Source organism: Salvelinus sp. IW2-2015, linkage group LG36 (genome assembly GCF_002910315.2).
Source record: "Salvelinus sp. IW2-2015 linkage group LG36, ASM291031v2, whole genome shotgun sequence".
NCBI classification, from domain to species: domain Eukaryota; kingdom Metazoa; phylum Chordata; class Actinopteri; order Salmoniformes; family Salmonidae; genus Salvelinus; species Salvelinus sp. IW2-2015.
Window position 1 is genome coordinate 20,415,418 of NC_036875.1, and position 12,128 is coordinate 20,427,545.

Sequence of the window (12,128 nt, forward strand, 5' to 3'; positions counted from 1 at the left end):
TGTAGCTAGCTTTCAGGTCACGCGCATCTAACAAAGAGTACACTTCCCTCGAGCCTCATTCTGAACAGTGCTACTTCTTCATTTCTCAAAGGAAAAACCTCAACCAATTTCTAAAGACTGTTGACATCCAGTGGAAGCGATAGGAACTACAAGAAGGTCCCTTTAGAAATCTGGATTCCCAATGAAAACCATTGAAAAAAGAGTGACCGCAAAAGAAAATCTGAATGGTTTGTCCTCGGGGTTTCGCCTGCCAAATAAGTTCTGTTATACTCACAGACATGATTCAAACAGTTTTAGAAAGTTCAGAGTGTTTTCTATCCAAATCTACTAATAATATGCATATCTTAGCTTCTGGGCCTGAGTAGCAGGCAGTTTACTTTGGACACGCTTTTCATCCGGACGTGAAAATACTGCCACCTATCGCAGAGAAATTAACCGATATAAGACACTTGTATGTTCCTAAATGTTTAATATCCATAATTTTTATGATTATTTATTTGAATTGTGCACCCTCCAGTTTCACCCGAAGTTGTCCCGCTAGCGGGACGCCTAGTTTGGGTGCGTGCTTATTAGGAACTGGAATAAGTCGTTTCATAAATGCATCTAGTGCAGCGTCTGGTTGCTCCTCATTACACACCACAGACCAGCAAATATTCTTTACATCATCAACATATGAATCACTATAACACTTCTTGTATGACCTCTTATACACTATATTAGGCCCAGCCTTTGGAACTTTGGTTTTCCTAGATATGGCTATTATATTGTGATCACTACATCTTATGGATTTGGATACTGCTTTAAAGCAAATATCTGCAGCGTTAGTAAAGATGTGATCAATACATGTTGATGACAGCTCTAACTATCCTGGTAGGTTGACTGACAACCTGATCCAGGTTGCAGGCACTGGTTACAGTTTGAAGTTTTTTCCTGAGGGGGCTTATGTCTAGCCTCTCTACCAAAAAGGCCTGATTAATGGAATGCTGCAGAGATGGTTGTCCTTCTGGAAGGTTCTCCCATCTCCACAGAGGAACTCTGGAACACTGTCAGTGACCATCGGGTTCTTGGTCACCTCCCTGACCAAGGACCTTCTCCCCCGATTTGCTCAGTTTGGCTGGGCGGCCAGCTTTAAGAAGAGTCTTCGTRGTTCCAAACTTCTTCCATTTAAGAATGATGGAGGCTACTGTGTTCTTGAGGACCTTCAATGCAGCAAAAATCCTYGATTGTAAACACCGTAGCTAGGGAATACATAGTTGCAGATTTTATCTTGCTTCAAACATTTTTCAGTTTCTGCACAATTGGGTATGGGAACATACCTATCTGAGAATAAGATAAGTATGTTGCTTTTCAAGTAATAGAAATGTTCTCAGAAAATGTTCTTGATCAACCTGTTGGAGGAGAACTTTCCTGCAATACAACAATTTTTGCAGTGTTAAATCAACACGTAAAGAGTTAATTTTAKCACTATCTCAGAGTACATATGGTCCCACTTGACAGAGGGTAAAAAGTACTCTRATTATAATGTTACATTTTGAGTGTAATGTAACACTTCGTAGTGTAAAACTGTGGGGTAATTAACACTCAGTGTTATCTATATTCAACACTAGTGTTAATCTAGAGTTAACTTAAATTAGTGTTATGCAAAAACTCTGTTACAGTAAGTGATTTGGGGTATTGTTTTAACACTATACGGGGTAAAGCCAATTGCAGAGTTACCACCAATCACTGTATTTGTTTGTGACAGAGACAGAGAGAAAGAATTCTGTAGAATTCTTTCCTTTTATAGGCCTGTGGCTTTCACCAAATGAGTACCTAGGCAAATGTTATCATAGAAAAATATACTTTATGACAATACATATATCTTAAGACCTTACTTTGATGGCCATGTTTTCCCCTAACACAGTGGTGAAAGGAAAATCCTGTTTTACGAATTACAGGACACATCAGGCCTGAAAATCAAATTATGCTGGTTGTCAAAGTGATGTGTAATTCCTTTTGGAATCAAGCCAGAATTAGGATATCCAACAGTTGGAATGTTTTATTCACCCTCAACCTGCATTCAGAATGATTACCAAGGTTAGGAACACTGTTTAAACCGGAACAACCATTTCTGTAAAGGGCACACTAAATCTAACTAACTGACTGGATTCGTCTGGAAAAATGTATGTTATTTATCTTGGTGTAGTTTAAGATTAATCAATCAACGTACATGCAAAAACCCAGATATTAAAAGCAATCCTAAAAAAATCTATCTGAATAGCAAGCTGGGAAATATGATCATGATGACACTGTTTTACTCTTCATAGTGTAAGACAATGACTTTGGTTACTAACACCAACACTGGACAACACAGTCTAACAGAGTGAATTTTACTCCTCAATCAACACTATAAATGTTACACTGAAAAACCAACACCGGACAATTTGCTGTGTAGTGTATTCGAGGTTCCAAAATGCTTCTGAATTTTTTATTTCCACTTTCCACTTAAGGGGAAATCAAAAAATGAAAAATGTAGCAACTCATACAGAAATGTCCATGAATTATAATCCACTTAATCATTTACATTTCCTGTCGCTGTAGGAATATTTTCCTCCTGTAGCAAACCGGCTCAAATTAAAATCCCACACCATGGACCTTTTCCTGAGTGTTCTTGACATCTCTGTGAATAGAAAGGGCAATGCTGCTTCTTAATGTCGTAACAGGCTAAACTAGAGTATTTCAAAAGCTGTCAAGGAACTATTCCTCTCTCTTCTCTCTCTCTCTCTCTCTCTCTCTCTCTCTCTCTCTCTCTCTCTCTCTCTCTCTCTCTCTCTCTCTCTCTCTCTCTCTCTCTCTCTCTCTCTCTCTCTCTGTGGTATGAAATATCCTTCTTTGTTCAGGTTTATGTAAGAACAATTCTGCCTCTTTCAGTTCTGGAAAAGCCACAGCAGAATATCCTCTTATAAAAATTTGGAAAAAGGAAAGTGCAAATAAATTCCATTCAACATTTATTTTTAAAATCCAAGCACCCGGGGTGGAGTTTGAAGTTCATTTAAGTTTTCATCATCCTTTTAAATATATCAGAATTGACTGTTGGATTGTTCAATGATAAGAAATACAAATGACTGACAGATATAGACGAATGGACGGACAGACAGACAAGATGCAAGATTAATACATTTAAATATACATTTCTTAAAATGCTGTCATAATACTGTAACCCACGTCATAAGTGCACAACACACAGATGTCGGCCAGAGATAACAACACCACAAAGCCACAATGCAACCACAGGATTCGACCAATAATGTGACTCCATGTTTTACCTAATTAATTGGCTCATTATTTGGTGGTGGTAGAGTAATTAGTCTCTAGCATCCCCAAGTGTTTAATGTCACTCTGTCCCTCTCCTGCGAGACCGCCGTTAATTAAAATAAAAAAATAAAATCAAACCGCCTGTTTATTAGACACAATGGCGGGTTGCCGTAGCGCCAAATTGAGGTGTAATTATAACGCCAGGTTGAAAGGCACCGTCTCATTGCCACGGTTATGCTCGCTGCAGTAATTATTTGTGTTTTCATTTGGTGACGCAACGGAAATGATCAATGGTCACTTCAGAATCCAAAGGATGAGAACTGGAACCACTTACATGGTAAATATGAGCCCTAGAGAGGGGTGTGCTTGAATGAATGTACTTTATTGAATCCCCAGGGGTGATTATAGGTTTCAGTTGGCTACCATCAGCAGTCTACATTAGACAAACTGGCATACAGTATGTCAGAACATGGCCATCAACATGGGTTCTGAAACATAACAAATGTTTTTCCTGATAAATTATTATTTGACAGCTCATCTACCGTCGAGCTTATTTGGAAAGATCATCCAGAAGATACAGGGCTACAGTATTAAGCATATGTTATGTAGGGCCTGGAGTGTTTTCTGGTCAGGTAACATGGTGAGGAAAAACTCTCCAGCCTACCCATTATTCAGAAGGGGAGTATTTTTATATTCCACAATTGTGCTGATCGTCTGTGTTGTTTTCTACTGATAACAAGGCACAAAGGGAGGGTGAAACAGGAACATGCAGTATCCTCTCCTGATCATGACTCACACACACAAAGACTTCCTCTATCCCAAGGTATATTATTAATATATTCTGTACACAACATTAGAGGCTTCTCAGAGGAGGATGGGGAGGACCATCCTCCTCAGTGAAATGTAATAAAAATAAAAATAGTGAAACATTAAAAAAGTCATCCTTTTTCGATAAAACTATACTAAATTAATTAATATGTCACCAAATAATTGATTCAAGTACACTGTTTTGCAATGAAGGTCTACAGCAAATTCAACAGAACTGTCTGGGGTAGCACCATGGTATAGCCGGAGGACAGCTAGTTTCCGTCCTCCTCTGGCTACACTGACTTCAAAACCTAGGATGCTCGTAGGCCTCACCCCCTTCCATAGACATRCATGGCAATTATGACCACTTCCGGAGGACGTCCTCCAACCAATCAATGCTACGGCAGTATATACTGACATTTTTTCCATCCAATCATAGAATTAGGATCAGAGAATAGTGTGTTGTATTCGGATTGTACCGCAGAGCATTATGTGGGTTCTATGTGTTGAGAATTTTGGTGACATTGTTGGATAGAGATTGAAGAGTGATAGTTTTGCATTTTTAAAAATTGTTTTCTTGGTTTTAGAACTGGATTTTGTGTCCAGTTAGTGCAACACAAGCTAGAAGAAACAGGGATGTTATCAAGCTGCTTATTAACACCACTGCGTTTTTGGGCATGCAATAAATAGCTTTTAGAGGACATGACGAGAGGGAAAGTTCCGCCAAGAAAGGCAACTACATGGAGCTTGCAGAGGTAATTGCAYGTTACGTTGCTTTACTTGCTGAACATATGGAACTTTCTTCTGTCTTTTCTGGGATGTCGAAAATGTTTCCGAATGATTTGATAGCTTCCATCGCATCATCCATTAAAAGTTAGATTAAAGAGAGCCGTTGACGCAGCGCATTTTGTCTTGTGCACTCAAATAGACTCCAGTATTAATTTAGCAAAGATGATAACACAATCACTCCGGACAGACACAAGCAAAAACTCATGACATAAGTGTTGCAGCAGCCTAGGCTACACCTAAACATTAGAAATCTGACATGCTGTATGGGATGAAAACAATACTATTTTTCAGTCTGATCAACTGTAATCTACTAATAAGAGCAGCTACATACAGCCTGTGCACCTTGTCCATCTGKTCAGGGTAAACTAATTGGTAATGTTATGTATTTACCGTCTATTTGTGTGTCACGAGAAAATGTGTATGTGATCAAATTTTGTTTATATTCAAAATTGGGCTGGCTAGGCTGCCTATACGTTTTAATTCAGAATGATTCACTGGAATTAATCAATCAATATAATAAGACCTACAGTTGCATAGGCCTGCATGATGCAAACATACATAAAGCAAGCTCAGCCCTGTGAGTTCTACTGAGTATCAGTTGTTGTCTATATGTCTGGGTAGAGGAAATCCCCTTTCTAATCTGGTCTAAATATAATTTATATGAACAAATATAAGGTAGCTGCAGATTGACAGGGTTTTAATCCCCCCCAGGGCCAGGAGTTTTTTTCAGGAATATTTTATAACCATGTGACTTGATTAGGAAAGACTAGTTCCATCGTAGCCCATATAAAACCTTTTTACAACTGATGAATAACTGTCACACCTTATAGTGCCCAGAGTTTTCATAGTTAGGTTAACATATAAGGAAAAACTCCAGGCCCCAGGGGGTAAAAATTGCCCCACCGTTCTGGGACCTATGGCGCCACCAGTCTGCTTGCAGTTGTCAGTAATCGTCAGGTATGTGGATGATCAGGGCTTTATTCAGGGCGACTTTGATGTGTCACGTGAGCGAGATGTGTAGTCTGTGTTTGACTTTATGAATTTTTAGATGTCCGAGTTCAAAACCTCTTAAGAATCTGACCTTTTTTGCCTTAAACAACATACCCAAATCTAACTGCCTGTAGCTCAGGACCTGAAGCAAGGATATGCATATTCTTGATAACATTTTTTTATTTGACTTAACTAGGCAAGTCAGTTAAGAACAAATTCTTATTTTCAATGACAGCAGGTTAACTGCCTTGTTCAGGGGCAGAACAACAGATTCTTACCTTGTCAGCACCGGGATTTGATCTTACAACCTTTCATTTACAAGTCCAACACTCTAACCACTAGGCTACCTGCCATCCTTTGAAGATTATGGAAATGTGAAATTAATGTATGGGAATATAACAAATTAGATCTGGCAAAAGATAATGCAAAGAAAAAAACGTGCATTTTCTATTATTATTTTTTTATGTTCAAAATGTTTATCAAGTCTGCCCAAATGTGCCTAATTGGTCAATTTATACATTTTCAAGTACATAACTGTGCACTCTCCTCACACAATAGCATGGTATGTTTTCACGATAATAGCTACTGTTAAATGGACAGTGCAGTTAGATTAACAATAATTTAAGCTTTCTGCCCATATAAGACATGTCTATGTCCTGGGAAATGTTCTTGTTACATTGTCCAAACCTAYGATGGCGCAGCTGTAATGGAATGTATCTGCTATTTTTATTTACAGCCAAGTCCCCTCCTGTTCCCTGTTTAAGAGGTGATGACTACTTCCCCTCCAAGCACTGTGAGTACCCTTATCAATTTTCTCTCATTACTGTATGTAGAGTCAATCACATAAATAAACACAATCACATTATTACACATCAATGATTTTACTCCTTGCTTGGACTAACTCATTCTTAGCTCGTTTGTAACTGTGTAGTGTGTTGTGTTATTGTTTTTTGTCTTTCAATCAAATCCTGTCCTGCACAGTTCAAGCCTCTGAACATACCCATACCTTCATACCCTCATTCAATCACTGCTGTGATCCCTTTCCAACACTGTGTAAGTAGCCCTTTCATTCCCATTCCCCATAATATTGTACTATAAATGTCTTTATTAAATGCTTTAAGTTAAACTAATTAGTCTTTAACGATTTTTAAACACACTTTGTCGTCTCCGTGCATTCTGAGCCTATACCGTRGGTCTCCCATCCTCCTCAATTATTCAAGTCACCAGCCACCACTGGCACACAAGGACGGTGGTACACCAAACAGAGAAAGGAGAAGATTATGTTTATTGTGATTTGAAATTAAGTTATCTCTGGTTGCTATATTTACTTCCTGATCCTCAGAGGTAGAGAGAGRGGGGGGGGAGAAAAGGAGAGAGAGAGAGTAASGGATAGAGGAGTAAGAGAGAGAGTGTATGCATGTGTGGGCGTGTGCATGCGTGCATGTGTTTAAAATTGTAGGCCCAGAGACAAACACAGATTTCAAGGGGGAAGATGGAGAGAAAACTTCTAAAAGAGAGAAAGAAAGAGAGCATTTGTACCCCAGGTMATCCCAGCTGATATAGCACTAAATATCAACTCACAGAGGCCCTATGGTGCATCAACTATTGATTGTAAATTTCGATACACTGCCAATACTGAAACGACACACCAAGAACAATGAAACTCCAAGGTGTGAAAATACACAATATGTACTGTATTCTGAGGATCCTAACAGGGAATTTCCCTTCCTTGAGAATGTTATTAAGGTTTGAGTCTTATCTTGAATATGAAACTGTGATTGACTGATTTATTCATCTTTGCTATGAAGATTGATCTAATTCCTAGAATGTTCTGTCAGTGTTTCTTCATCCATTCCTGAGAGACCTCAAAGGAGGTGCACATTTTTGCTCTAGCCCAGCACCAACACACCAGAGTCAACAATTCAAGGTCTGGTTGATTGATTGATCAGTTGATTCAGGCTGCCCTTGGTGATCCACCAGGAATCGATTGAAAAACAGTGCTGTTGGATTTCAAACCACCTCTCCTTTCTGCCTTACATTATACTGTAGTTCTACCATATCATTTCATCCCTGGAAAAGTTAGCTGTCTGTGTGTTTAATCAATGAATTGGATTCCAATTCATTGGAATGCCAGCATCCCAGAGTCACTTCTTCACTGTTGACATTGAGACTGGTGTTTTGCGGGTGCTATTTAATGAAGCTGCCAGTTGAGGACTTGTAAGGCGTCTGTTTCTCAAACTAGACACTCTAATGTACTTGTCCTCTTGCTCAGTTGTGCACCAGAGCCTCCCACTCCTCTTTCTATTCTGGTTAGAGCCGGTTTGCGCTGTTCTGTGAAGGGAGTAGTACACAGCGTTGTACGAGATCTTCAATTTCTTGGCAATTGCTGGCATGGAATAGCCTTAATTTCCCAGAACAAGAATAGACTGACGAGTTTCAGAAGAAAGTTATTTGTTTCTTTTCATTTTGAGCCTGTAATTGAACCCACAAATGCTGATGCTCCAGATACTCAACTAGTCTCAAGAAGGCCAGTTTTATTGCTTCTTTAATCAGAACAATAGTTTTCAGCTGTGCTAACATGATTGCAAAATGGTTTTCTAATGATCAATTAGCCTTTTAAAATGCTACACTTGGATTAGCTAACACAACGTGCCATTGGAACACAGAATTGATGGTGGCTGATAATGGGCCTCTGTACGCCTATGTAGATAGTCCATAACAAATCTGCCGTTTCCAGCTACAATAGTTATTTACAACATTAACAATGTCTACACTGTATTTCTGATCAATTTGATGTTATTTTAATGGACAAAAATGTGCTTTTCTTTCAAAAACAAGGACATTTCTAAGTGACCCCAAATTTTTGAATGGTAGTGTAATTACCCATGCTTAATTTTTCACTAATAGTGAGTTAAATCTCTCTCTTTCTCTCTCTCTCTCTTTCTTTCTCTCCGTCTCTCTCTGTGTAAATGAATGTTAAAATGCCATGGTAATCTTGCCTTAGTCTACCGTGCAGTCGTGTTCTTATTTAGCGCCAGTGACTCCATTTCACACTTCACCTCCCCTTTAATGGTCCCCCCCCCCCCCCCCSCACMCACACACACAGCAGTCCAATCCCATATTTAAGGAATTCAACAGTATGTTTTAGTTTTAGTCACGAACAATCAGGCTAAACAAAAGATGTGGTTATGCGTGGCTGAGTGGAGCGTGATGCGTGCATTATTGCATTAAACAGCTGTGAGTGATATTTTTCTCCTTAACAATAATTTGTGTTTTATTTTATTTTCAGTAACACTGAGATATTAATAATCAGTGAAATTAGTGCTATTTCAAACCACTCCGGTTCATCTTCGACTTGTAGAACAATGGGTGTCAAACAACTCCAGTCTATTGACTGGGAGTAAAACAAAACTGGGAGTATTTTAATAGTCTTGACACTTTCTTGGTTTATGATTCATTATTTTATTTATCTGTTCCTCGTTAACTTTTTTGGGGTGTACGTCTTCAGAGGTGTGTACTCGAGTCACATGACTTGGACTCGAGTCTGACTCGAGTCAAAAACAAAATAWCTTGACTTGGAGACTCAAGACTCAGGACTCAACATTGACTTGAGACTGATGACAGGTTTGTAACGTTTTATCACTCATTTTGTGGCACAGAGTCTTTGACTACTCTCCACGCAGTCAGAGATAATAGCCGCATCATCATATTTGCAAAAAACATTGGCTAGAGAAATGCACACTCAGGCCTCTGATTGCACCAGCAAACTTTCAATCAACATAGGTTGGGTGAGCTAGCGAATAGATTGATGATTTTCTGTACAGCTGTAGGATCAGGTGCAGCACAAACTTGAAATTGTAGGGAGAGAGGATTGCCATAAATATGCAGCTCCAAAAATTGTTAGGTGATCAAAAATATTAACTGTTTACTTTGTAAGCTCACCAGCAATGAGGCATCAAGCAGCCATTGCTATCATAGGACTACTGTTCTTGGTATGTAAAAATTGCTTGAAATTGATAATTGTCCCCCACAATGAAATCGTGGAGGGGACTGTGGATCTGTCTCCATCCGTCATACGTTAGTCACATGTGATATCACATAGAGCACTGGGACGATTTTGACAAAATGTGGGGGAATGATGCGCCACAGAGATCCGGCATTTACAGAAATACACTGATTGGTCAAATGGTGGCACTATAACAAGAGATAGAAAAATGCAAACTTTTAAACGTCACACTCCTCACCCTGTCTGACATAAAGTCATTCAATTCGGTACTATTAAGCTTTGCGGAATTGTTTTAAGAAGGTCCTACCATTGATCATTTAGCAAAAATAATTATTTTGGCCTTACTGCTATTAGCCCATACACACGCATTGAATAACAGATTCACTACACGGAACAACAGATAGCCCCCCCCAAAAAAATCTAAAGGAAGTTTGTTCTGAAGTGTCTGTCCAATATCTGAGAGATATAAGAAAGACCAGAAAACATGTATTAAACCCCTTATTTTTGGCACTAAACAGTCTAAGCCATGTCTAAGCCGGGGGAGAGGTTATACCAAGGATCATTTTACTATTTGATTTAGAATTTTAAGACACCTTGAAATACCCCCCCCACCCCCCAAAAAATACAAAAATATATTTACAGTACCAGTCAAAGTTCTTTATTTTTACTATTTTCTACATTGTAGAATAATAGTGAAGACATCAAAAYGATGAAATAACATTTATGGAATCATGTAGTAACCAAAAAACTTTTAATAAACAAATTAGGCACATTTGGGCAGTCTTGATACAACATTTTGAACAGAAATGGTTCATTGGATCAGTCTAAAACTTTGCATATACACTGCTGCCATCTAGTGGCCAAAATCTAAATTGCACCTGGGGCAGGGATAATACATTATGGCCTTTCTCTTGCATTTCAAAGATGATGGTACAAAGAAACTACAAAGGAACGGTTGTTTTTTTCTTTGTATTRTCTTTTACCAGATCTATTGTGTTGTATTCTCCTACATTCCTCTCACATTTCCACAAACTTCAAAGTGTTTCCTTTCAAATGGTATCAAGAATATGCATATCCTTGCTTCAGGGCCTGAGCTACAGGCAGTTAGATTTGGGCAWTTTTTTTTAAAAGGGGGCAGATCCTTAAGAACAGCTCAAATAAGCAAAGAGAAACGACAGTCCGTCATTACTTTAAGACATGAAGGTCAGCCAATATGAAAAATGTCAAGAACTTTGAAAGTTTCTTCATGTGCAGTTGAAAAAACCATCAAGCGCCATGATGAAAGAGGCTTTCATGAGTACCGACACAGGAAAGGAAGACCCAGAGTTAACTCTGCTACAGAGGACAAGTTCATTAGAGTTACCAGCCTCAGAAATGGGCAATTAACTGCACCTCAGATTGCACCTCACAGARTTCCAGTAACAGACACATCTCAACATCTGTTCAGAGGAGACTGCATGAATCAGGCCTTCATGGTTGAATTGCTGCAAAGAAACCACTACTTGCTTGAGCCAAGAAACACAAGCAATGGACATTAGACCGGTGCAAATCTGTCCTTTGGTCTGATGAGTCCAAATGTGAGATTTTTGGTCTATCCGCCGTGTCTTTATGAGAAGCAGAGTGGGTGAACTGATGGTCTCTGTATCTGCGGTTCCCACCATGAAGCATGGAGGAGGAGGTATACTGGTGACACTGTCAGTGATTTATTTAGAATTCAAGGCACACTTAACCAGCATGGCTACCACAGCATTCTGCAGCTATACGCCATCAGTAAGAGCCATTACCCTTTGGGTCCAACCCATGCCGTGTGAGAGAGTGTGAGAAAAAGAGAGATCGTGATGAGAGAGGCCTGCCAGATGGATGTCAAATGGTGTCTGTCCTGTCATGGCGTTCTGAGAGGCCACATGACAAAAGCCTCAGGGTGATGATTTTCCTCCTGTCCTCGCTGACCTGGGAACAGTGACATCACACTGAAGCACACAGGGAGAATCATCCTCCACGAAGACATACTGTGTTAAAAGTCCCTTGGTTGCCCTTGGGGTGTGTTTTGGGTAGGGGGGTGTCTCATATGGAGCCTAGAGGTGTGTGTGTCTGTCCTTGAGGCTGTGTGTATCTGTGTCTCTTGCCATCTGTGGCCTGGTCACCCGCCTAGCTAGCTGTTGCCAAGGGCCCCCTCAAAGGGGGTGTTGGGGACAAATTGGGGCTCTTCCCTGTTCATCACACACACACACACACACACACA